Source organism: Tachypleus tridentatus, chromosome 7, assembly GCF_004210375.1.
Source record: "Tachypleus tridentatus isolate NWPU-2018 chromosome 7, ASM421037v1, whole genome shotgun sequence".
Taxonomy (NCBI): Eukaryota; Metazoa; Arthropoda; class Merostomata; order Xiphosura; family Limulidae; genus Tachypleus; species Tachypleus tridentatus.
Window position 1 is genome coordinate 8,130,013 of NC_134831.1, and position 27,373 is coordinate 8,157,385.

The following is a 27,373-nucleotide window of genomic DNA, read 5'->3' on the forward strand; positions in this document are numbered from 1 at the left end:
TTCCCATATCTTCACTCAGTATTAAGTTTTATTTCAAGGTTATACACTGTCCATTCCCAACACGTGCGGAAAAAAGCTAAGCTACTGCATTGCTTTGCACTTAAAAACGAACTGGCAAGTCTGAGAATCAAGTTATCGTACATAGCTTGTTGAAAAAAGAGAAAACGACAAGCAGGTTAACTCTCGTTGCCAGTAAGTAGATTGAATTGTTAATAATGTTAATTATTAACTAATTACTAAGTTAATTAGTAGTATAATCGATAAACAGACGAGACAGCTATTGTGTAACTTTACACTTGGAAAAGAACAATAACAAGTAAAATCGATAATTTAAACATACAAGTAGGACATAGGTAAACGTTTCTTTTTTATGTCGTTATCATGTTATTCTTAAGTATTGGTTGCGAACTAAATAAAATTCTGTTTTGCGTAATTTTGTGCTAACCTAAAGTTTTGGAACTGGCATCTCCCTAATACATTCTGTTTTGTATTTTAATTTACTTTGGAAGGTTGTTTTGTTTGTTGTTTTTTGAATTTCGCGCAAAGCTACTCGAGGGCTATCTGCGCTAGCCGTTCCTAATTTAGCAGTGTAAGACTAGAGGAAAAGCAGCTAGTCATTACCAACCACCGCCAACTCTTAGGCTATTCTTTTACCAATAAATAGTGGGATTGACAGTAACATTATAACGCCCCCACGGCTGGGAGGGCGAGCATGCTTGGTGCGAATGGGATTCGAACCCGCCACCCTCGCATTATGAGTCTAACGCCTTAACACGCTTGGCCATGCCGGGGCGAACTTTAGAAGGAAGTATACCGTTGATCAGCACAAAAGTATCGGACGTTTAGTAAACCTAGTTGTTTTAAGCTTTTGTGTATGTTTCTGTGTACCTCACAAAAGTTTGGACCAATATCATGCGCTGCAGTGAAACGGCGGAAAGTTTCAGCTTTAGTTTCTTAAGGTTTTAGATATCTGCGCAAGTCCACTCAAGAGCAAGCTGTCCTTAATTTTTAACTGGTAGACCAGAGGAAAGGCAGCTAATGTTCTCTAACTACCACGAGCTTGTGGGTTACATTTGTCTCTCCAATAGTGGAATTTCACCATCATTCAAAGAACGATTACATTTTTTAAATATTTTTACGGTAATGAATATCAAATGCTAGACCCATAGATCCATAATCCGACACTTACCCATGGATCACACTCGGCCAGTATTCAATACTCACCATCTTTAGCCAAATGTAAAACGAAAGTGTGACTGTCTGTTATCACAATTATCTAAGATAGTTTCAACTTTGGAACCAACTGATAAAATATATATTTCTTAGCTTAATCTACACTAAATCTTTATTTTTTACCCCAATCTCTGGGCTATTTTCTTAGTGCCTAAGACTCTTCGCTGATAACTGCTTCTTCAAGTTTGGACCATGCACAACCAAACTGTTTGCTGAGCTGTAAAGCTGAGGTTTATGGTTCGAGTCCCGTCTCCATAAAAAATATGATTGCACTGTTCTTTGATGCTGTGGGAGCATTATAATAAACCACAAGGATAAGCGATAGGTTGAATACCAGTCTAGCCTCATCATTTCAGAATTATGAACCTGAAATAGCCCTCATGTCGCTTTGCGTGAATTTCAAGAAAAAACTATACAAATAATTTCAGCGCAATTTAGAATTAGTCTGTTTTATTGATTCTACATATCTGTATTTTTGTGCCATAGGATGAAATGGCTTACGGTGAAGTATCAGTAACAATAATTTCCAAAGTTTAACGGAAACTCGTTCAACTTTCCTGTGCTGGAAGTAAGAAAAAAGAAAAACGTTTATGATACAGAAAAATATGGTTCCTCGTTGTTAATGTTTTATACTCGGTTCTAAATGAAAATCATACCGAATAAACTAATAATCACGTGACTCTATTCCTCTTGATTTTGACCTGTTGATATCTGTTTTTATTTGCTACAAAAAATATGAAGTTTGTTAATAATTGGTCCCTATTTTTGTTAATTTCTTCGGATTTGTTTCAGAGCTCAAGCTTATTCCTAGAACATTCTTTAACTAAACAGTGCATGAAGACGATTCACGAAACATATAGCTGTTGTCCTATCGACTTTACAGTAACACAAAATTTTCAAGTGTTGAAAATCACGCAATAAAAGAATACGAATAACGTATGTGGACAACAAATCTGTATACATAGATTCGACCTTTACGAAGAAACCACCTGTGGCAAATTGTCCTTCAGCGCCCTCCACGTTTCATTTAGAAATGACTAAATGTTGCATTAAATTTCTTTATAAGGAAAAGTACCTTTAATTTTTGTTCTTCCAAAACTCAAAAAGTATACACTTCAATAAACGACTGATCATATACTTAATGTTAACATACTAGCTAGTTTTTAAAGAACTTCTATAACATGATTTGTATACATTGATTATGTTTATTACATTTTCTGTTGGCCCGGCATGGCTAAGTGGGTTATGGCGTTCGACTCCTAATCTGAGGGTCGCGGATTTTAATCCCGGTCGCAACAAACATGCTCGCCCTTTCAGCCGTGAGGGCGTTATAATGTGATGGTCAATCCTACTATTCGGTGGTAAATGAGTAGCTCAAGAGTTGGCGGTGGGTGGTAATGACTAGCTGCCTGCTAAATTAGGGACGGCTAGCACAGATAGTCCTCCAGTAGCTTTGTGCGAAATTCAAAAACAAATATTTTCTATTTTTCATATTTATATATATGAGAACGACGATTTAAAAGATATATATATAAACATTTTCAGAACATTAACTTGCTATTCAGGTAAAAACAAAAAAGTTCCCGCAGTCGATTCTTTAAGCTTTCTTTGCACAGTTTATAGTGAATCCCATTACATCCAGTAATTAATCTCTTACCCTCGTAATAACTCTATTTTTAATAGCCAATATTTTATATAAATATTTGGGTTGCTTTGCTTGTAAGCGACATTAGCTTTCATATTTGTCGTAATAACTCTTTCAAATTTACATCAGCCACATCAGTCGTAATAATCAAACAATGTAACTGTTTACATGTTGTTCATTTCCTCAAAGTTTTCTTCACAATTAAGTTCATTTAAATGTTTAACTTTCTGGTAACATTTACTGGGTAAACACTTTTATTGAAGTTTCTTTTTTAGTATAGAAGTAATAAAAATAAAGAAACATTTAATGCAACACGTTACCACTAAGACGTAAAATGCAGAGGACGCTATAAAAAAATAAAACTCTCTCAATTTCAAGTCTGCACAAAGACGTGCTTCCAGTAAATGTTGTTAATTAATTTTAAGAAATTTGAAAATATTTTAGATGTTTTTGTTCTACGTTTAATTTTGTGTAATAAATTACAGTCTAGAACTTTATAACTTTTCATTAATCTCTTTATAACATTGAACAAAAATGTCAGCAGATTGAATTAGAGGTCTGGAAATATAAATTTTATTTTCATATTAAAAGTTGCATAAGCAAATATATATTTAATTTTAAATTCTGATTAAAATATTTGTCAAGTAAATTGTATGTTTTTGTGAAATAGCTTGAAGGTGAATGTAATAATAAAATTCCACAAATTGTTTGTTTAAAACAAAAGGTTAAAAGACGAAATACTAAAGACATGTAATCTAGGAAATATTAATGCAAAAGGTATGTTTATCAACAGTTTATCAAAGTTTCGTTTAATAATAGTGGACCCTAAACATGGTCAAACACAGCTTAGTTGAATAACGGTAGGACTAAACTAGGTTCAACACAATTTAGTTTAATAAATTTGGAACTAAACATGGTCAAACACAGCTTAGTTTAATAACGGTAGGACTAAACTAGGTTCAACACAATTTAGTTTAATAAATTTGGAACTAAACATGGTCAAACACAGCTTAGTTTAATAACGGTAGGACTAAACATGGTTCAACACAATTTAGTTTAATAAATTTGGAACTAAACATGGTTCAACACAGTTTCGTTTAATAACAGTCGGGCTGATTGTGGTCCAATGCAGTTTCTTTTAATAATAATGAGACTAAACATGGTTCATCATCGTTTCCTTTAATAATAATGAGACTAAACATGGTTCATCATCGTTTCATTTAATAATAATGAGACTAAACATGGTTCATCATCGTTTCCTTTAATAACAGTGGGACCAACTCACAGTTTTTAGAAATGATGGAACAGAATATGGTCCAATACAGTTGCCTTTATTAATAATGGAATTGAATCACAGCTTTTATTAATACTGAGACTAAACATGGTGAAGCACACTTTCATTTAGTTCTTTTAAAAACGTTAGTTAATGTCTAGCGGCATTAAAGACCGTTAAATATAAATTATAAATTGAACAGACAGAAGCTTCTGACCCACATTTGAAAACAGGTTTAAGGTTTTATTGTTTCTTATAAGTGTTTCAACTTAATAAAAGGCTTAAAACACATGAATATATTATATTATATTTTATATATATATATATTGAATACATTAAAGTCCCTTGTGAAATGTTTGCTTTCATTCGTATTACTTAGGTCTCACATCATAATAGGTGTTTAAAGAAGCTGCTCGTCCGAAATTTTAAGTATTTCTTGACTACAAAACTTACGATTCCTGAAACACATTAAAAAAGCACCATGAAAGAAGAAATTCCACACATATTATTGGTTGTTTGCGGCGTCTTCCACATTACCCATTGAAGGACATCGAAATGTCATCAAAATCTCTAAGTGTGTCTCTTATCTTCTAAGGCCCGGCGTGGCCAGGTGGTTAAGGCACTCAACTCGTAATCTGAGGGTCGCGGGTTCAAATTCCCGTCACTCTAAACATGCTCGCCCTCTCAGCCGTGGGGGCGTTATAATGTTCGGTCAATCCCACTATTCGTTGGTAAAAGAGTAGCCCAAGAGTTGGCAATGGGTGATGATGACTAGCTGCCTTCCCTCTAGTCTTACACTGCTAAATTAGGGACGGCTAGCTTATTATTTTAAGGTTCAGAAGCTTGGTAGGTCACACTTGAGTTGAAGAGTATTGAAAAGTCTTATTCATAGTTTCATCTTGCAAATAATCGCCCTCACCCTACCTTTTCCCACTGGCTCCTTACTAAACCAAAGGATCTCTTAGGTTAAAAACCTGATTTTGATGTGCATTGTAGGTTTGAACTTAACAATAAACAAGCAAAAGAAATAAAATATAATATCTTAATACTTTTAGGATATGTTCAAACTCGAGCTAAATATTAGATATATTAAAATAATAATAATAAATCTGGTAACAGATTATAACAATAAATGTTGATGACCAATGTTAAGTCTAGTAATGACTTTTTTCCAATATTATGCTATGTCAGTGATTTCTTGAGGTTTCGTTATAACAAAAAGTGTGCATATTTCTCAGTTATATAAAATATATTTATATTTTCTTAGGATGTTTTATTAATTTGATGATTTTGGTTATGTCTTTCAAGTAGTCATTTATCTTTCTCGCTTAGATAAAATTCCAGGTGGCGTTCTTAATTACGAAGCTAAATATCAAATGACCGGAATGAACGTTTCCGGGAACCCATTTCCTTTTTAGATAGGAATTAAGATATCAGCACAAACTGACAAAATTTACCAAGAACAACATCGAACGCTTTAAAATACGTACGTAAATTTAAATGGAGCATAAGATCAGAATGTGGAAAAAGGAAGAAACGTTCTGACAGTTTTAAATATCTTAGAACATCAAATAATGATGCTAAACATTAAAAAATATTACCGTGATTTCTAAAAGCCATTAACGTTATATTTTGAAACATAGTTCTAGGAGAATCACGAACTACGAATCACACGTTCGGTTTAATTAATTGTTTTACGTATATATTTGTATAATATAAAAATACTTTGTGATAAATACTAACTATATGTATCCCGCTAGTACAGCGGTATGTCTATGGATTTATAACAATAAAATCAGGAGTTTGATTCCTCTCAGCAGATACCCCCATGTGGCTTTGCTATAAGAAAAACAACCACACACTAACTATTTACTTGACAAATTTTTAACATTTTTCTCACGGTGTTTCTGTTATCTTTTGTATTACACTTTACTTTTTCCTTGTAAACAGTAAATATGATTTAACAATGGCGCTTCAAAGAAAAGTTAGAACTCTGAGTTATTGTTTTAGTATAAGTTCTGTATCAAATACCATAACAACTCTCTGTAGTTATAAAGTTAGAACTCTGAGTTATTGTTGTAGTATAAGTTCTGTATCAAATACCATAACAACTCTCTGTAGTTATAAAGTTAGAACTCTGAGTTATTGTTGTAGTATAAGTTCTGTATCAAATACCATAACAACTCTCTGTAGTTATAAAGTTAGAACTCTGAGTTATTGTTGTAGTATAAGTTCTGTATCAAATACCATAACAACTCTCTGTAGTTATAAAGTTAGAACTCTGAGTTATTGTTTTAGTATAAGTTCTGTATCAAATGCCGTAACAACTCTCTGTAGTTATAAAGTTAGAACTCTGAGTTATTGTTGTAGTATAAGTTCTGTATCAAATACCATAACAACTCTCTGTAGTTATAGCAACTTTTGTGGCTCGTTAATGAGTTTGAGAGTCTATACAAGTAATGTCCGTGTTAGATCAGTACAGTGGACACAGCTTATCGTTACATTTGACAAACTATATTGATATTCCTACATTAGTACGTGTATGTAAATTTGGTTTAGACTTTCAAACTCCGTCCAAAATGTTTATAACATTACACATTTAAGAATATAGTGAGAATTTTGTCCACATTAATGTTTTTGCTGTTATTTTATGTAGAATAATACCTGTTAATACGAAGAGATAGGATATTGCTAAACAACTGCGTCTGAAAAATCGATTACTGTTTTCATAACATGAAGTACATCGTAACATAATTGGCAAAATTAGAGAGAATTTAACCACAGAAAACAACAAATTTATTACTTATACTCAAATATATCACTGATTAAAGATTAAAAACTCATTTAGTAATATTTTACACTTCTTACTTTAACAATTTCAGAATATTCATTTCATATTAATTGTTCTTTGTGCAAGTAGAGATTTTTAATTACCAAATCAACTCAGATGATGTTAATTCTGATATAAAACACGTAAGAGTCCACGAGAGTACAATATCAAAAACGAGTCTCGGAAAAACATTTTGAGATTCATGTACCGGACTACTTATATAAAGGTCCAAGGTTCGAGCCGCGTTCCGTACTTTCAGCTGAAGGAGTATTATAATTGTGATAACTAATTGTGTTATTCGGTCAGGCGTAACTTGAAAACCAGCTTATGGTACTGACTGGTTGGCCTCCATCTGATTAATAGTTCTATATTATGGATGGTTATGTCAGATCTCAGAAGTCACTCACACAGCCGTGGTTCGAACCACCCCCTACACAGATTTTGTTAATTGTACTATTCGGTTAGGACTACCCGGAAAAACAGCTGATTAATTGTTCTAAATTACCGATGGCTACCTTCGAGCCTTGGGGTCAATAATATGTCCTTGTCAAGACCCCGTGAACGAGTAATAAGGCCAGACGGAAGCGAGAGGCCATATGTCTGCCGTCAGTTGTCAACACAGAGTAACATATTGACCAAATTTTTCAACTTTGAAAAATACTCTAAAATATCTCTTACGGTAGCTCAGTTTATAGCGCTAAAAATCGCATTTCGATAATTGCGATGGGCAGAACACGGACAGCCCATAGTGTAGTTTTTTTGTAATAATAAACAAACGTTAAAACCATTTTTAAAATATTGTCATGAGAACAGAGAGAATAAGGGAAATGATCAGGACAAATTTTCACCTTTAAAGCGCAAAAAATCAGAAATCAGTGCACGTTATTTGTCATATTTTCGTTATTGTTTAACGTGCTAACGTTTCTTGCTATTAAAATTACTTACACTAGAAGCCAAGGCGATTATTACTTATTTCAAATCATCGTTACTAGAAAATTGTGGTTATATATTTAGAATGTACAGTAAGATATCGGGATGTAATTTTTAGAAACTCAGTTATCCATGTTATTACTGGATAATATCACTCGAGGTCTGAAGCTTATATAAATTAAGCATTTGTATCACAGATTTTTCATCTAATGTTACAATCAATTGTGTCTCAACATATTAATACTAATAGACGTACTGTTCACAAAGTTTTTTAATTTACTGAGTAAGAAATAACAAATGTGATTACATTTTCATGATACATTTAGCCCATTATGTCCCTCAAAATTAAGTCATTTTTCTAGGAGTTATCTTAATCTTTACCTGAGGTATATATCAAAACAATTTGACATGCTCGTCAGGAATAACAACAGGATGTATATCGTAGTTAGAATTGAACTAAGTGAAAACAGGGAAACTTTCATTTTGACTTTGATTATAAACCAATAAAGTTATATCATAAAGTTCACAGAAATAACTTACGAAACTAACTAGACTAATAACAGATATAAAAAACAATAACAAGAGAAATCGAATTGAAATTCGAAAACACAAATTTAGTGTTATGAAAACAAGAACGTAAACAAAGACAGAAATCTCCAGTGTTATCCCAGAAACAATGGAAACACAATATCTGACAGATAAAGCTATGAGCTTCTGCCAACACGAGTAAGGCTTGACAAAAATACCCTCCCCCCTCTGGGACAGCAGTAACTCTTCGGATTTTACAGAGCTAAAATTAAGGGTTCGATTCCTCTTGGTGGACACAGAAAATTATCTTATCCGCCATGTGAAAACAGTAAAATTATATTATTTTTATAACATTAACTGAGAAGCCAGAAAACATATTATAGCTTATAATTCTCTAGTTAGAACCTAATTATTGGAAGTTTATTTTAACTAAAAGCGTGCTTTAAATTAAGAAAGTATTTTGTGTGATAATTCTTTAGTTAATAATATCCGCTGTAAAACTGTACACAGACTAGTCTATGAAATACTTCCTTGTTAACTTTTATTGATAAAATAGTTTATAGGATATTGTACTTAGGTAGCTGAAACCAAAATTGTTTTCTTGCCCTCGTGCTCTGACAGCCAACTTAGAGAAATGCACGGAAGGTTAAAGTTTTCTGCAAAACTATTTATCTGATTTTTTCTGGTATTTCGGGCGCGAAATAGCCCCTGTTATAACCTTAGATTTTCACTGTGCGAGGTGGAATAGAATTCATGTGACACAATAGATATTCGCAGCCCTTTAAGTCGTTGATGCGTTGTAAGAATGACAGTAATTTCCTTAGCATGAATAGTGGTTGTTGACTTGCTGTCTCCCTTAACAACAGCTTAAAATTAGGGTTTTAAGAGAAGATGCTATCAATGAACGTTTTAAAGTAATATAGTGTGTTATTGGACGAAAGAGAGATACGTGAATGACAGTAAATTTATAAACTGTAAGGGAAAATGAAAAGAAAAAGTGAAAAATATTGTTATCACTTAGCGTCATTTAAAAACATTTTATTTTAAAATAAAACACAAAAAAAAGAAACGAAAATGTCTATTTCACAAAGAGCATAATGTTCGCATTGTTATGTAGTTCACTAAAATACTAATATTTAACAATTTCATGTAAGATACGTCTCCAAAAGGCAATTATTCAGTTTTGAAAATCAAAACCAAACTTCGGTTTTTAAGGGTTAAATCGGAAACATAATTTGATCTTTTATTCTTTGGCAAAATTTAACACTGTTGTCTATAAATGACCATATTTAAATAGGTATAGTAATAAGATGTTGTCTATAAATGACCATACTTAAATAGGTATAGTAATAAGATGTTGTCTATAAATGACCATATTTAAATAGGTATAGTAATAAGATGTTGTCTATAAATGACCATATTTAAATAGGTATAGTAATAAGATGTTGTCTATAAATGACCATACTTAAATAGGTATAGTAATAAGATGCATAATAAACTATTTTAAGCGTTGATATTTGCTGGGTTACCCAATTTTCAGTTATTTGTAACGAGTTGAAGATGCTTTAAGAAGATAATGGAGACACTCTCAGAGAGTTGTCCTCCAACCATAATTGTCTCTATTCCTACCTATTGAGTGGCAGAAGTTTCTCTGGCAGGGCATACAGAAGAGAGAATTATTGCCTACACCAGAAAAGCCATTAGCTACAAGAGAGGAAACCAAATTGAAGAACGTTGATGACCTACTATTAACATCCTAATCAGTGTGACCGACAAGAAGAATGGGTATACTGATTACAAGAAACACAAAAAGACACAAATAATTAGTGCAAGCAGCTTGGCTAAGTAATTGGTTGTAATTAGCAAGGAAATGAACGTTCGATGAATTGGAAATAAGAAACTGTTTCTTAGATCCATTGCCTACTTGTCACATAAACACCAGCTGTGATGTAAACAGAAAGAGATCTCACATATTCAACAAAAAAATGTAATCATATGACATAGACATACACCGTGTTTGTTATTTCTTTCATATGCATATTTTTTTTAATTATAGTAATTTGAACTATTTGTCATACTAATGACTTCTATAATGTGATCTATGTCATGTTGGAACCAGGAATCCTAAACTTTCGTACCAAATAAAAGTAAAATATTCATTCTACTCTACAAACAAGATTGTAACGAGAAAGTAAAACGACTGAAAAATGTTAATATATTTGTATCTATCATAATGTATTAGATTTCACTGCATAAGTAATAAATGTGTATACATAACTGTAGTTGTTATTCACCAAAAATGGAAATATCCTACATGATGCACAAATAAATGTGTGTTTTCTTTTGTTTCTCACATATTTCTCTTTTCCAATACGGTTCTAAGTTAATCGTTTTGTTAACAATTAATATTAAAAGTTTTAGTCATCCTGCAATGTTGGTTTTAAACACTGCAAGTAACAGCATAAAACATTAAAACTGTTATAATGACGTCACCATTGTTTGTTTCCTCCTTATTCAGACTGTTATAATGACGTGACCATTGTTCGTTTCCTCCTTATTCAAACTGTTAAGGCATGCGCTCGTAATCTGAGGGTCGCGGGTTCGCATCCGAGTCGCGCTAAACATGCTCGCCCTCCCAGCCGTGGGGACGTTATAATGTGACGGTCAATCGCACTTTTCGTTGGTAAAAGAGTAGCCCAAGAGTTGGCGGTGGGTGGTGATGACTAGCTGCCTTCCCTCTAGTCTCACACTGCAAAATTAGGGACGGCTAGCACAGATAGCCCTCGAGTAGCTTTGTGCGAAAATTCAAAACAAACAAACAAACATCAAACTGTTATAATGACGTGACCATTGTTCGTTTCCTCCTTATTCAAACTGTTATAATGCCGTGACCATTGTTCGTTTCTTCCTTATTCAGACTGTTATAATGTCGTGACCATTGTTCGTTTCATTCTTATTCAGACTGTTATAATGACGTGACCATTGTTCGTTTCATTCTTATTCAGATTGTTATAATGACGTGACCATTGTTCTTTTTATTCTTATTAAGACTGTTATAATAACGTAACCATTGTTCGTTTCCTCCTTATTCAGACTGTTATAATGACGTGACCATTGTTCGTTTTATTCTTATTCAGACTGTTATAATGACGTGACCATTGTTTGTTTCCTCCTTATTCAGACTGTTATAATGACGTGACCATTGTTCGTTTCATTCTTATTCAGAATTATTGTTATAATATTGCTGTCATCATTTGTTTCACGAATTTTTCAATATTATGTTATAATATGGTTACCATCATTAGCTTTTGTATTTATTAGTATTCTTGTTATATAAATATATTGTTGTCATTGTTTGATTCATTCTTTCTAACTGTTGTGTTATAATATTATTGTAACCGTTCTTTCAAACTTTGTAATGCACACTAGAGAGATTTAAATATTTATTCATGTATTAAGCCTGATTAAGTTTCAAGGCTTATTTTGTAAATATCTTCAGTTTAAAGGTGGATGTGGTTTCCATAATTTATTTTATCTAACCAAATCACAATTTGAAACAAGCATTGCTAAGGGTCTGGAAGCAAGTTACGTCTGTAAATATGAAACTGAATTTGGCATCAACACTGTTAATCGCCTGAAATCATCAAGCTATGCCTGCAATTGTAATAATCCTCAAAGGAAATTATAGTTAAGTTGACATACACATTTCTAGTGGACTTTTATCAAATATACTGGTTATTATTCTAAAAGGCTTGTTTTAGTGTAAATCCTAAATAATGACGTGATAATTTCTGAACAAACTCCCTCGTCACGGGGAGGAGGATTTTTTTTACGTTTATGAACCTACTGATTTTATGAACAGATTTTATTATGCCATTTCATCTGAAGTTCGTGAATGGAAATCACTATACATATAAATATGTCTTATAATGCTTTAAAACAAACGGGACTGAATTTGTTCTGTGGGCTGTATTTCATTAACCTGTGAGTATTTGCTTTTGCTTCTTTTTAAAGTTATGCACAAAGTTACACAATGGGCTATCTGTGCTCTGCCCACCACAGGTATCAAAACCCGGTTCCTAGCGTTGTAAATCCGCAGACATGCTGCTGTGCCAATAGGGGGGGGGCAGTTTGTGAGCGATCTTTATAAAATACAGAGCATTCATTGTAGTTTTAAATATGATAAATTATTTCATTTTTATGATTTCGCATTTGTATTTATTTATTCTTGCAAGTCAACTGAGCACATAAGAAGAAGAAAAATAAACAATAAAAGACCTTATATTTATATCAACCCACCCAGCATTCTATTTCTCTGGCCACTAGCAATTGTTACGCCGACTGGCTCAAGATCTGGTTGAAGGCTGCAATGGAAGAACTTAAAAAATCGGAGAAAAAGTGTTTGCACACATTAATCTATGTTATCTTCAGGCATGGGCAACGCTGTGTAACTTTGAAGGGGAAATGTATGGTTGAAGGCAGAAAACTTATTTCACAGAGAGAAATTTTTCTTTTAATACTCACTTTGAGAAAATCGAAGACTGCTTTCATTGAATTTTTTTTTTTTTTGTATTAAGTTCTAAGAATTCGCATTAATATAATATATGTCAGAAATTATTCTGAGGTTAGGTTTGTGACATCTGTCGCCCAGATACTATTGATACATTTTATAGAACATCATTAATAAGAGTAAAAGTCTGAAGCACCATACGAAAAATAAATATAATTGTATTTTACACAGTGAGTTTGTTTGTCTGTTCAATGTCTTACAAAACTATGCGAGGCTTAACTGTTCTAGACCTTCCTAATTTTGTAGTAATAGTCTAGATGGAAAGCCAACTTTTGAGCTACTCTTTGCTAACTAAAAATGGGATTGATATTTAGTTTATAACGCCCTTATAGCTGAAGGGTCGAGGGAGTTAGATAATGAGATTTGAACCTGCAGATTGCGAGTGGAGTTGTGCGTCTATTAGATCACGCCAGACCTACCTACATGATGTAACTTAGTATATTATTGCCAAGACATGCCTAATTTAATATTTACTCAAGCGCTTTCGAGACGTGGACCTTTCTTCTTCAGAGTTATAAGGTTTCTATTTCATTTTTACCAAGACTTCTTGTACCTACGTGTTTTTAGAACATCATTAATATTTACTCAGGTATTGTATGAAAGAAATTATCAATGTATTTTACTCGATGGGATTTTTCAAGCCATTATTAACTGTTTCTTAATATAGCGAGAACATGCTGAGATAAACATTCCAGGTATGTTTTATAGCACTTTGAAAAATTTTACAGTTAGTAAAATGTCTCTAAATGTATTAAAGTTATTTCTTACATTTTGTTTTGTAAGTGTGAAAGTTTTACATAATGTTTAAAAAAAACAACAGACGAAAATTAGATGTAATATCCCAGCCAGATAACAATAAACTAATGGAGATCTAGAAGAATCACTTACCAGATAAATCAGAATTACTCTACTTACTTATTACTAGTAATAAAATAACTTTTATTCCGTTAAAAATGTTTACGAGGCTCTAAGGTACTCTAATTTTTATCTTGTATATTTCATTTCAGTTACTTTGCTCTGTTATTGGGAAGACCAGGGTAATTTTTTTGCGTGAGTGTCAGTGTCTTCAAAAGTTAGGTGCGTGTTTCTTAATTTTTTACAGATAATTTCTTGACTATCCAAACTTTCTTTGTTTATACTTTTATGGAAAACAATAACCTTTGTTTTACCATGATTGAGTTCAATGTTCCAACTTTAAAGTTATTATTATTTCTCTTGAAGTTAAATTCTATATATTTGGAACTGAAATCGCCTAGAATGAGTGTGTGTGTTATAGAGGAAACGAGTATTGTTATAGGTGAGAAATTCTAGGCTTTCAGTAAACGTGTAAAAGGTATTCCTATATAGAAATGCAATGACTGTTTCAATGGATGAATTATGTTTTGGCCAAGAGTGTTAGAATTATCTTTTAGTCTTGTTTCCTTGGTTGAAATTATGTTAGTTTTGTACTACTAATTAAATTGGTTAATTAGCATTTTTCTATCAGCTAGGTGACACCATATTATACAATTAGAAGACAGTGTGTGTGTTTTCTCTTTTAGTAAAGCCACATCGGGGTATCTGCTGAGTCCACCGACGGGTATCTAACCCCTGATTTTAGTGATATATATACGTAGACTTACCACTCTACCAGCAGGGGACTAGATGATAGAACTTATCTTCTGAGAGGGGAGATTTATTTGTCGCTCACTTGTTTGTTTGTTTTACAAATTTTGTGAAGAGCTTACTTCAGGTCTTTTTTACGTTAGGTCTTTTTAATTTAGAAAGACAGCTAGTCACAACACCCGCCGCCAACACTTGGGCTACTTTTTTGCCAACGAAAAATTAGTATCAATCGAAACGTCCCCAAGAATGAAAGAGCGAGAAATAATTTTGATTAAGTAATTCGAACTGGTGACTCTCCCTATTGAGAGTCAAATCCCCTACAACCAGGCTAAAATCGCGCTAACGTGGCAATTAAATGATTATGGCTTCGTTTGTCATTAACCTTAAAACTATACAATAACTTCTGTTTTGCTCATACTCCAGGTATCGAAACCCTACTTTTAAGCGTTATAAGCCTTTATATTTATCACTCATAAAAGGGGCGTGGTTAATATAAATTATCAATTCTGAACTGTTGTAAAAACATAATATATTTAACAGCAGTGACAGAGAGTACAATATTAAAGTTTTTTGAACCCATTAAAGACTTGTTCATCTTGTTTGTACAAGCAAATTGAATTTATTAACAGAAATTGTATCTGAAGAGGGAGCTAGTGGTTTAATGTGTCTTTTCACTAAAAAAAAGACAAATAACTAAAAATCAGTTTATAAAGATAATTCTTTCTTTTTTTACATTCAACAGAAAGTAACTGCTTATTTCAAAGTGCAAAAACGGAACAGTTTTCTTTTTGATAAACAGTAGAGTTTTGTCATCTATTTTTTGAACTAGATGAATTATCTTCACAGTGGTGGTTTGTTTGAAATTTGGCGCAAAGCTACACGAGGATTATATGTGCTAACAGTTCCTAATTTAGCAGCGTAAGACTAGAGGGAAAGCAGCTAGTCATTACCACCAACACTTGGGCTACTCTTTTATGACCGAAAAGTGAAATTGACCATGACATTATAATGACCCCTCAGCTGAAAGAGCGAGCATGTTTGGTATGATGGGCATTCGAATCCACGATCCTCAGATTACGAATCGAACTCCCTAACCACCTAATCATACCTGGCCTGATAACAGTGAGTATACATATTTGTAGAGAATGAATTTTGAAGTTAGACACTCCATAATGTTTTTAATTCACTCGTAAAATAAAATATTAATTATTCGCAAAGACTGACGGTACGTACACTCAATTAAACTTCCCCTTTTCTCCACAGGTTTTCAGCCATTCATTATTGACACGAGCAACGTACTTAAAGCACATATCTGAGGTCGCGGTGTTTTGATAAATTGTTCGTAGGTTCTCTATCTTTCACGTGGTTGATTGAATTACATCTACGTTCAGGACGAATCCTGCTCAGGTGTTAAAGGTAATTGGTCTATAAAGCTTTTTGGGGTAGCTATAGAATAAGTTATGTGGAGTGGAGGAGATTGATCAGTGCATTGTGGCCTCTGCTAGTAACAAGAGAAGGGGGCTTATAAACCCTGCTTCGGAGCACGGGTTTTTTTATGCTAGTAAATTGAATACTGAAAAAAAAACTCATTCGACGATGTAAAGCTTCAGTAGTTTGTTACTGTCTTTCAACTAACACTATTTACTTTAATTTCTATGTAAAATATTTGTATTTTTTGTTAACTGAAAAGCTTTGACTTCCCAAAAGGAACTGTTCGTTTGTTTTAATTTCGCACAAAGCTACACGAGGACTATCGGTGCTAGCCGTCTCTAATTTAATACTGAAAGACATGAACAAAGGTAACCAGTCATCACCACCTACCGTTAACTCTTGGGCTACTCTTCTACCAACGAATAGTGGGATTAACCGTCATATTATAACGCCCCAACGGCTGAAGGGGCGAACATGTTTGACGTGACGAGGATTCAAACCCACGACCTGCAGATAACGAGTTAAGGGCCCTAACCACCTGGCCATGCCGGGCCCGATGTATTAGTAACAACAACAATTATATTCCAGGAAGACATTAAGTGTATAAGTAACAACAATAATTATATTCCAGGAAGACATTAAGTGTATAAGTAACAACAATAATTATATTCCAGGAAGACATTAAGTGTATAAGTAACAACAATAATTATATTCCAGGAAGACATTAAGTGTATAAGTAACAACAATAATTATATTCCAGGAAGACATTAGGTGTATAAGTAACAACAATAATTATATTCCAGGAAGACATTAGGTGTATAAGTAACAATAATAATTATATACCAGGAAGACATTAGGTGTATAAGTAACAACAATAATTATATTCCAGGAAGACATTAGGTGTATAAGTAACAACAATAATTATATTCCAGGAAGACATTAGGTGTATAAGTAACAACAACAATTATATTCCAGGAAGAGATTAGGTGTATAAGTATCAATAATAATTATATTCCAGGAAGACATTAGGTGTATAAGTAACAACAATAATTATATTCCAGAAAGACATTAGATGTATAAGTAACAACAACAACAGAAAACAGTAACCGGTTTTCCATAATTCTGAAAACTTCCGATAACTTCTCTATCAGTTAGCTCCGCCCCCTAGTGGCTCAGCAGTATGTCTGCCGACTTACAGTACTAAAAACCGGGTTTCGATACCCGTGGTGGGCAGAGCACAGATAGCCCATTGTGTAGCTTTGTGCTTAATTAACAACAACAACAGTTAGCTCTACACGAATCCTAATCCTGAAATTTATCAACTTATAGAATTTTCACACAAAGGAAAGAGTGTAAGCTGATATTCAGATACACAACAGATCTTTCGAATATTTCCATCTTATGTTGGCTTGAACTATCGTCTTGTAAACTTTCCTCTCTGTATGTTATTGACAGATAACATGGCACTTTCTTCCGTGACGTTTTAGTCAACATTTTTTACAATTTCTTGTTTCTTTGTTAGGGCACTCACAATAACGTCTGATATCTATGATTAATTAATTTGTCTTTGAAGTATGTATTTCGTTTAATATGTTATCTTTCGCAGTACATGCGCATAGCACACTTAGTTTAATGGGTCTCTTAGTTTTTGTTGTTGTTTTATACAGTTTAACACCGTCAAGAAATTCGTGGTTTCACGCTCTGTGCACTTGTGTGTTGATTGTTACGGAACATTTACTTTCTGTTCTCAGTGCTCTGTATCGCGAAGAGGAACGATTATTGTGAAAAGTGTCAGGTTTACCATTAAACCACTAGTTGTTCTTGTAGTCGGTTAGAGTGCGTAGCGTTCACAATACGAATAGATAGATGAAAGTGAACCTATTATCAAATTTGAATAAAGTCTAACACGTGTTTCTGGTATTTTATCCTATGAAACTCAACTGTGCATCCACAGTCAGGAATTGTGGAAATCACTCTCGCCAAGCTGTTTTAATTACCTCTTCTGGAATATCTTAACATCAATTGAGTTTTCTCAATTCATCCCAAAACAATATCCCAACCACAATCTTTGAATGATGCTATTCTTTGTCTCCTAAACATTATGCAAATATATATGAGGAAACCAATGAAAGTGATTGATTTAAACTACAAGACACCAACGTCTCTGACAGCTTATATTTCAATTACCATTATCTAAGAGTTGCTGAGCGAGGAATAAACGTAATTGTTCGAGAGTAGGTCATTAAGAATAACGTGCACCAGAGCTGTAAACTTACCTTTCACCAGGGAGCTTTGGTAGTCATCACAAATAAAATCCCCTTTCACAACTTAAGTGGTTCGGCATGAACAAGCGTATTAAGGCGTTCGACTCGTAATCTGAGGGTCGCGGATTCGAATCCCGATCGCAACAAACATGCTCGCCTTTTCAGCCGTGGGGGCGTTATAATATGACGGTCAATCCCACTATTTGTTGGTAAAAGAGTAGCCCAAGAGTTGGCGGTGGGTGGTGATGATTAGCTTCCTTCCCTCTAGTCTTACACTGCTAAATTAGGGACGGCTAGCGCATATATCCCCTTGTTTTGCATGGTTCTAAACTACAAACAAACAACGGTTTATGAGAAATTAAAAGGGTGAGGTACATCAAAACATATTTAACATAATATTTATTACTACTGTTATTGAGATAAGGAAATATACATAAATACATTTCCTCTGTGTTTTTCCAGCATAATCGAGTAAAATACAAAGACTAAAAATAAATTAAAATTCAGAAGTATACACGTAAAAAAGCACAAGAGCTGAAGAATTAGCACTTGATCAGTCATCCTGTAAGACTAATTCTAAAAAGATAAATAGTGTTATTGAGGGGTTTCTTTTTATCACTTTCTATGAACGTAGTCTCTGTAACATTTCTTTCATTTAATTACTTGTCAAAAATACGAACATAATCTAATTAAAAACTTGTGTACTTGTTTCATATTTATTTCACATAGGAAAAAGTATATTATTTATTTCGAGTTTACAAGATTTTGGGGGTTTCACCCTTTAACTACGGCTATGTTTGTATAAGAACCATATGTATGAGTAAAAGTTATGTATGATTTTAGACATCATGTTAGACAAAGTTAATGAAAATTAAACACTTTAGTTATTTGTTTATTGAATTGTAACATTGTGATTGAGAATTCTGAAACGTTTTTAAAACAGTGTTGTGTGTGGTCACTATTTACATGGTTTGTAAAGGAACCAATTACAAATTTGAACCAATACATTGGAACATGTACAGAAGTTTAAAAGTATAACTGTTTTTCTCAGTTTAACTCTTTAAAAGCTTGGACAACACTGTTATATGATGTTCTCTCAAACTAACAACTTACATGAACACTTGTTTACATCCGTTGGATGATGTTTTAACATGCAACACATACAGAGAATGTTGTTCATATCAGTTGTATGTTTCTTTCACACATAACACGTAAACAAAACATTGGTCACACCGGCTGCATGTTTCCTTAGTTTTTTACAACAATAATTGTTTACCAAATCCTTCAAAATACTGAAACTGTTAAACACTTTTTCCAAATAATCCAAAGTAATCCAACTCAACGATCATCACGGCTATATGAAAGTACATAGCTTGATTACAGGGCAACATTTTACAGATTATATTATTTTAACTTTAATATAGTTTTCCTACTGGGCAATGTTTTACAAGCTACATTATTTTAACTTTTTTTTTATTAATGTACATGTAGCAGTTACACAAACGTTTACAAGTTGATTGTGTATTTCAACGTTTTCTTACATTGTCCTTGTTAATGTATCCCACTTTTGAAGTGCAGAACTTAATTTTTTTTTCTCTTACTAACAAAGTTTCCTATTTCAGAACTAAACGCTTCCTCAGTGTGTTTGATTAATTCTCTAGCACTCAATATGAAAAGATCTTTAGTGTCTGAACACAGATTTTCCAAGGAATAAAAGGAGCCACCTAAATGCTACATTAAAGACCTCTGTTCCAAATCTGTTTCGATCAAACAGGTGAACAAATACTTCAGTACTTGTGAGTGCAATCTGATGAGATGAAGCACATATTTGTGTAAAACATGTGGAAATGGATATAATTCACTGAATACTCATAAGTTCCTTCAACATATTCTCATAGTGTGTCCTTTGTTTGTCATTTTAAATATGATTACTTTACTTTATTGAAAATAGTATATTAGAACATAAATCGGCTAAACTATTGGGTTCTGTTATGTGTGTTCTGCAACATTTATGATTTGAAATATCCTTACGTTATTGTTAAGTCACCGCTAGAGGCACTGCGGTATGCCTGCAGATTTTATGATAAGAAACTCGAGTACAAACATTATTTAAATGTTAGTAAATGTTGAAAAAAATCGAAAACAGTAAAGATACAGAGAAATAAAAGCCGTGAAGTACTGTTAGTCGAAGGCACAGTTTGTGTATAATAAAATTACTGTGTTATATTAACACTAAATGTTTAAATGTGAAAACGTGCTCTTTCAAGTCTCGTTTGAATTTCTTTATCAATTCTGTGTCTTTTAACTTGTATGGGAGGGTGCACTAGCACTCTGCATGTAGGATTGGCACGGACACCCGTATTAAAACAAAAGCAATCTGTATTTTGTTCCCTACAGGTCATCAGACAATACTAGATACGAAAAACTACCATTGTCGTTCCAACTCCGGCGTATATGCCGCTTTTTTGCTAACAAGAGCATCCCAAAGTCGAAAACTGGCAAAGAGCCAAAACTGAGATTTCTCATTTTCGTTCATCACCACCTTTCTTGTTTGTTTGTTTGTTTGTTTGTTTTAGAATTTCGCACAAAGCTACTCAAGGGCTATCTGTGCTAGCCGTCCCTAATTTAGCAGTGTAAGACTAGAGGGAAGGCAGCTAGTCATCACCACCCACCGCCAACTCTTGGGCTACTCTTTTACCAACGAATAGTGGGATTGACCGTCACATTATACACCCCCACGGCTGGGAGGGCGAGCATGTTTAGCGCGACGCGGGCGCGAACCCGCGACCCTCGGATCACGAGTCGCACGCCTTACCCGCTAGGCCATGCCGGGCCAACGCCACCTTTCTTCAACAGGCTTAGTACCTACCTGGATCTAGCAGTAACTGTAATTTTATTAACATCTGTTAAAACAAAACTGCTATCATGATCTCTGACTACCTATTTATTACTGTGTTTAAAGTTCATAAAGCTTTAGAATGCACACTATAAGATATCAGGCCACGTATGCTATCTTATAAAAAATAAACAATCAAATATTTTCGAAACAATTATCGTGAAATAAAAAAGAAACATATAAGGCTGGTTACTGAACATAAAGAAAATGAACCATAGAAGATATTGACGGAAGTTTATGTGTGTTTACTTATAGCAAAGCCACACCGGGCTATCTCCTGAATCTACCGTGGGGAATCGAACCCCCGATTTTAGCGTTGATGGAAGTAGACATATCACTTGATCCGGCTAATAACACATTAAGCTGTCTTAACTTTATATTGAGAATAAAATATCTATATCACTGGTTCCCTCATTTGCAAAACAAATAGAACCAGAATTTCCAGTCGTAAAATGTTACTGTATTCTAAAATACGAGTAGTCTTATAAATGTAACTAAAGGAAGGGTATAACTGTAAAAGCTAAGATTCTATTCAAACTCTAAGCTATTGATGGACAAAGTGGGAAAGCCAGAAATGTAAGAATTTTATTTTCCACATGTCGAGATGGCTTAGCTTGTTATGTGATATGTCTACTTTCATCCTTATTTTATTTGGATATTTTCTTTCAAATTCACCAGCCAGCCCTAAATAGCTTCTTATTTAGTGATATTTTTCCTTAATACATATTACTAGTATGTCGTAGTAGCTCAGTTGCAACTATAGCTTTAAATACTGATACAAGATCTCTCATCACGTTCACCAAGCATACAGTGTGTCGTGTCATTGGTAAAATATTGGAAATAGGATTCAATTAATGAAATATCTTTCACCACGTTCACCTAGCGTGCAATTTGGTGTATCGGATTACTTAATATTGATTCTAAAAATGGAAAAGTCGTCAAAAACAGTTTGGACTTCGATTCATATTAATAAGACTCTGTTTCTCTTAGGAATCCTTTATTAAATATTAAGCGTTGCTGCACTCAGGTAGCAATTCTTGTTTGTTAAGAGTCTACATATATTTGTGTTATACTGATAACAAATTTCTGTTCTATAAGACAAAATGTGATTAATTTATCAGAACAAGCTACCAATACAGAGGAATACTTTAAAATTATCCTAGTAAGGGGAATAGCTGATTAAATATATTTGTCTTATGTTCTACTTGTAGAAATTAGAATGTATGTTTTCATCATCTAATTATATATATATATACAGATAAATAGATATAGTTAAAATTGTATAAAAACTTAAAAAGAAAAAGGTTGAAAAATCGCCAAGTATTTGTTATATTTTTCTTTAAACAAGGAGCCAACATCTTTCATCAGATCGTACAGTTTGGTTGCCGAGTGTACATATCAGTTGAACAAACTCGGTTTTAATAAGAGTTTGGCCCGGCATGCCCAGGTGGGTTTAGGCGTTTGACACGTAATCCGAGGGTCGCAGGTTCGAATCCCCGTCACACCAAATATGTTCGCCCTTTCAGCCGCGGGGACGTTATAATTTGACGGTCAATCCCACTATTCGTTGGTAAAAGAGTAGCCCAAGAGTTTGCGGTGGGTAGTGATAACTAGTTGCCTTCCCTCTAGTCTTAAACTGTTAAATTAGGGACGGCTAGCACAGATAGTGCTCGTGTAGCTTTGCGCGAAATTCAAAACAAACAAACAATAAGAGTCTAGGCCGTAAACTCAATAATATAAAAGGAAGTTAAACCAGTTTAGGGTATATATTAAGCTAACAGTGCAAAACAATCTCCATAATAAAAGAATGATAATAACAAAGAAAAACAGATACACTAAACATTCTAACCAATGGAGAGCTTGGCCTAGTTTAATTGTGAGGGCGCTTGACTCGCAATTTTCGGATCGCAGGATCGATCCCCTTCACCGAACAAGTCAGCTCTTGCGGTCATAAGGGTATTATAATGTGTTGGTGAATCCCACTATTCATTGGTAAGAAGTAGCTCAACAGAAGCCGTTGGGTGTTGTTGACTAGCTACCTTCCCTGTAATCTATCACTTCAAAATTAGGGAAGGGTAACGTAGATAACCATCGAGTAGCCTTAAGTTATAACTTATTATTAGCCAGTCTCTAAATACGTTAGTGGACATGCGGAAAGACAGACTCTTAATAAGGGTCTAAGAATTTAAGAACACAAGTAACAAGAAATCGAATCAAAACTAGAACTTGGAATAAAGTACAGTTTAAAAGTTTTTCTGGGCTAAAGCCAACAAAAATGCGTATTATATGGTTTGGATTAAGTCAGTTATTCTAAGCACAAAGCTACACAATGAACCATCTGTGCTATGCCAGCTACAGATATTGAAACCTGATTTTTTAAGGTTCGACATTGTTGTCTGATCGTTATTTTCCTATTGATAGCTAAATTACTGATATATTTTTGGCTACAATAAAATTTGTATCATACTGATGCTTCATTCTTATATATTTGTCGAGATGTGTAGCAACTGTATAGCTGTTTGTTTATTTGTTTGCATTTCGCTCAAAGCTACTCGAGGGCTATCTGCGCTAGCCGTCCCTAATTTAGCAGTGTCAGGCTAGATGGAAGGCAGCTAGTTCTCACCACCCACCGCCAACTCTTGGGCTACTCTTTTACCAACGAATAGTGGGATTGACCGTCACATTATAACACCTCCCAGCTGAAAGGGCGAGCATATTTGGTGCGACCGGGATTCGAACCCGCAACCCTCAGAATACTAGTCCAAAGCTTTAACCCACCTGGCCATGCTGGGCCAGAAACTGTTGAAAGAGAGAAGATCATTCTATTACTCTTCTGCTGTTTAACTGGTAATTTTTAAGTAATTTGGTTAAACAATGATTGTTATTTCAAATAAACTGTAGATGGGGACTACCAACGTTTATTGGCTGTAGAATTTTAGTTTTAAAAATCATCTGATTTATTTGTTGATGGTTTTTCTTTTAATGGTTGTTAAGCGATCGAAACTCTAAAATATAAAAGTATTTTTCATTAAGCACAAGGCTACAGTCTGTGATGTGTTCATCGGGAGTATAGAAACCAGTTTTTAACGTTACAAGTCCGCAGAACTATTGCTGAACCATTGATAGGCCGCAAAATTGTTATGAAAAAGCAAAACATTTGGTTATTACTGGCATTTTACTGTAATATCCCATTATAACCAATCAGTTCTTTATTTTAGGTAGATCGTATTATCCCATAATTGCTCGCTAAAAACAATTTCCTCTGCAATTTTATTCATATACGAAGCTTCCAACCAATTTAAAATATTTACGAATTATGACAAAAATAAAACGTTATAATTTAAATAAAACTTCCCTGATTTTTGCTTAAATCTCATTTTTGCTACGTATTATTGGACACCCCTATAGTTTGCCATAACGGACACCCCTATAGTTTGCCCAAATGCAGCCTTACTTCTCTTTGGTTATTGTTAACGTAACCTGCAGACGTAGGTGAATTTCGAAGAGAATTTTTCATTGTGGTGTGGATTTAAGTGTTATTTATGTGCAGTTCAAAAGAGGTTGAAACGTTGTTTTTCCTGAGTGACTACTTTACATTACCGCATTTTGTTTGTCAGTCATTAGTTTTCTTTGCTCACAGTAACAAAAAGGAATTTTAGTGACGAGGTATACTTAGTTTTATGTTACAATTTATATCCTTACCCAAATAAACGCTTAATATTTAATATAAAGCGTGTGAATTTCCTCACTTGGAAAAGTTTGACGAACCAATGTTAAAGAAAGGTGGCGGTTGTGTAAACATTTCTTTTTGTGAATAATTGGTTCAGTTGTTAGATTTATTCATGAACTTTCTCCCAGGCTCGCTGTGAAAGTTTAAAATTCCTTCTGAAGTAGTTTAACTTAGTTTCCTGTTTAAATTCATACTTGTCTTTGAGTGTTATAGTTCATAATTTTGTAAGGGTGTCTTCATGGTTTTAATTGGCAGCCGCCTTGATGACTATCTGTATTTTACCTGCCTTTATAGTCGTTTGTTATGTATGTTTATTGATAGCAGAAAGTCATTACAAACAAACCACACATTATACACTATTGTTGCTTTGTTTTATTACAACTAAGAGCTGGATGAAAATAACTAATTTACATAACTGATGCCAACGTGACAACTACTTTATATTTTATTGTAGCTGAAAATTACGTGTGGCTTAAATATACAACGGTACGTAATTCAACACACACCTGAACACCTGATTATAATGTAAATATGTTCTTTCAAGTTTACAAAATACTCGCTTATGAGTCGCGAATTATAACAATGAATGGATAAAACAATGAGGCAAGACGCTTCAAGATTTGTAACCGCGAGCTTCAACCTTTGAACTTGTACAAAGTTTTTAAAACCACGAGTGCAACATTTCAATACTAACGATAATATCTGACTTTAATAAAGTTAAATACCGAAAAAAAATTCAACATCTAAGCCTTAATCCGTAATATGTGACAACTTTATAGAATTAACAGCTATATTTGTAACACATATGTTTTAAAATATTTCATCAAGGGGAATTTTCGATGCGGTAACATGCATAATATCATTTCGAAACACGGTAATAATAAAAACGTCTACGTTTAATGAAATCTGTTATAGAGTTTTCCACGAAATGAATGTTTTTACTACACATTAGACGATTCTCTTTCGTGAGGTTAATATTATGGTGTAAAATTTGGTGAAACTCTTGTGTATCAATGTCAAGGTTGGTGTAAAGAAACGACGTATCGCACAAATGGGGGGAAAAACCCACAAGATGAAAAATTATTTTGTTTTACAATAAACGTGGAGTTCGTTTTGTTGTTAATGATACAGTGTACTGACAAATAAATTATCTTATCTTTTCCTGACAGGAGGCTTTAACGATAGCTTCAAGAAAGTAAAGAATCAATCGGTTGTAAGAATCGAGATAAATGTTCGAAGTCTAACGTGAAAATGGTTACAGTTGAAATGTATAATAAACATTTGATGATGTCTTTCTTGTAGGCACTTAGAGAGTTTCAACTGGACAATACATTATTACATAGGCATCTAGAAACTTGTATGTAAACAATACATTATTATATAGGCATCTAGAAACTTGTATGTAAACAATACATTATTATATAGGCATCTAGAAACTTGTATGTAAACAATACATTATTGTATAGGCATCCAGACACTCATCTGAACAATAAATTATTATATAGGCATCTAGAAACTTGTATGTAAACAATCATTATTATATAGGCTTCTAGAGACTTGCATGTAAACAATACATTATTGTATAAGCATCTAGAGACTTGTATGCAAACAATGCAGTGTAACATGGCCTCAATTCATATTTCGCATTAATCAGTTGAAGAGAAGGGTTATGAAAAATTAAAGTTTTCATAACAACTAATCAGTTGCCCTGGCATCGATTATTAACCACATTCTTTTTTCGAAACGAACTGAAATATTAATTACGAAACTGCCCACGTAAACTTTATAGAAAAAGGAAATGACAATTTTACGGTTAGCTTAATTCCATGGTGCACAGAACACCGTTAGGCGTATTAAGTACGTATTAAGATCATTACACCAAGTGTGGAAAGGAACAGTTAAATTTGATTCCATTTTCTGAAACGTGTATATAATAATAGGAGAAAAATAAAACGTGCATAATTATCTGGTTCCTCGTTCCGCTGAGCCAGTTTTTTTTTTCTCACGGTTGCTTTTACGTAATATTATCGAAGGCATGGTCATTTCATTGGTTTGTTTGTTTATAATTAAGCACAAAGCTACACAATGAGCTATTTGTGCTCTGCCCACCACGGGTATCGAAACCCGATATTTAGCGATGTGAGTCTGCAGACATCCAGCTGTGCCACTGGGGAGCCTTGATTGGTTAAAAATTCATGTCCCTGAAGATTTAAATATTAAAAATATTTGTGAGAGAATGTTGTGAACACCTTTTCCATTATGAATTCGATAGTCGTTAGTTTTATAACGTTGCTCTAGGTACTATAATTCTTTATATTCTGTTGAATTTCAACCAATATAGAATAATGAGTGATCGGAATTGGTGTTATCGGTAGTCAAACAATTATCCACATTTGTATGTTCACAATTAATATACGTCTTATTTGTATCCAGAAAAC

General features: G+C 33.7%; 1 protein-coding gene across 1 annotated transcript in view; it reads right to left on the reverse strand.

The window, feature by feature from the left end:
- Window positions 1–27,373, reverse strand: part of LOC143255060 (irregular chiasm C-roughest protein-like) — a 126,255-nt gene that overhangs the window by 72,051 nt on the left and 26,831 nt on the right. The gene's annotated exons all lie outside the window — the stretch shown is intronic.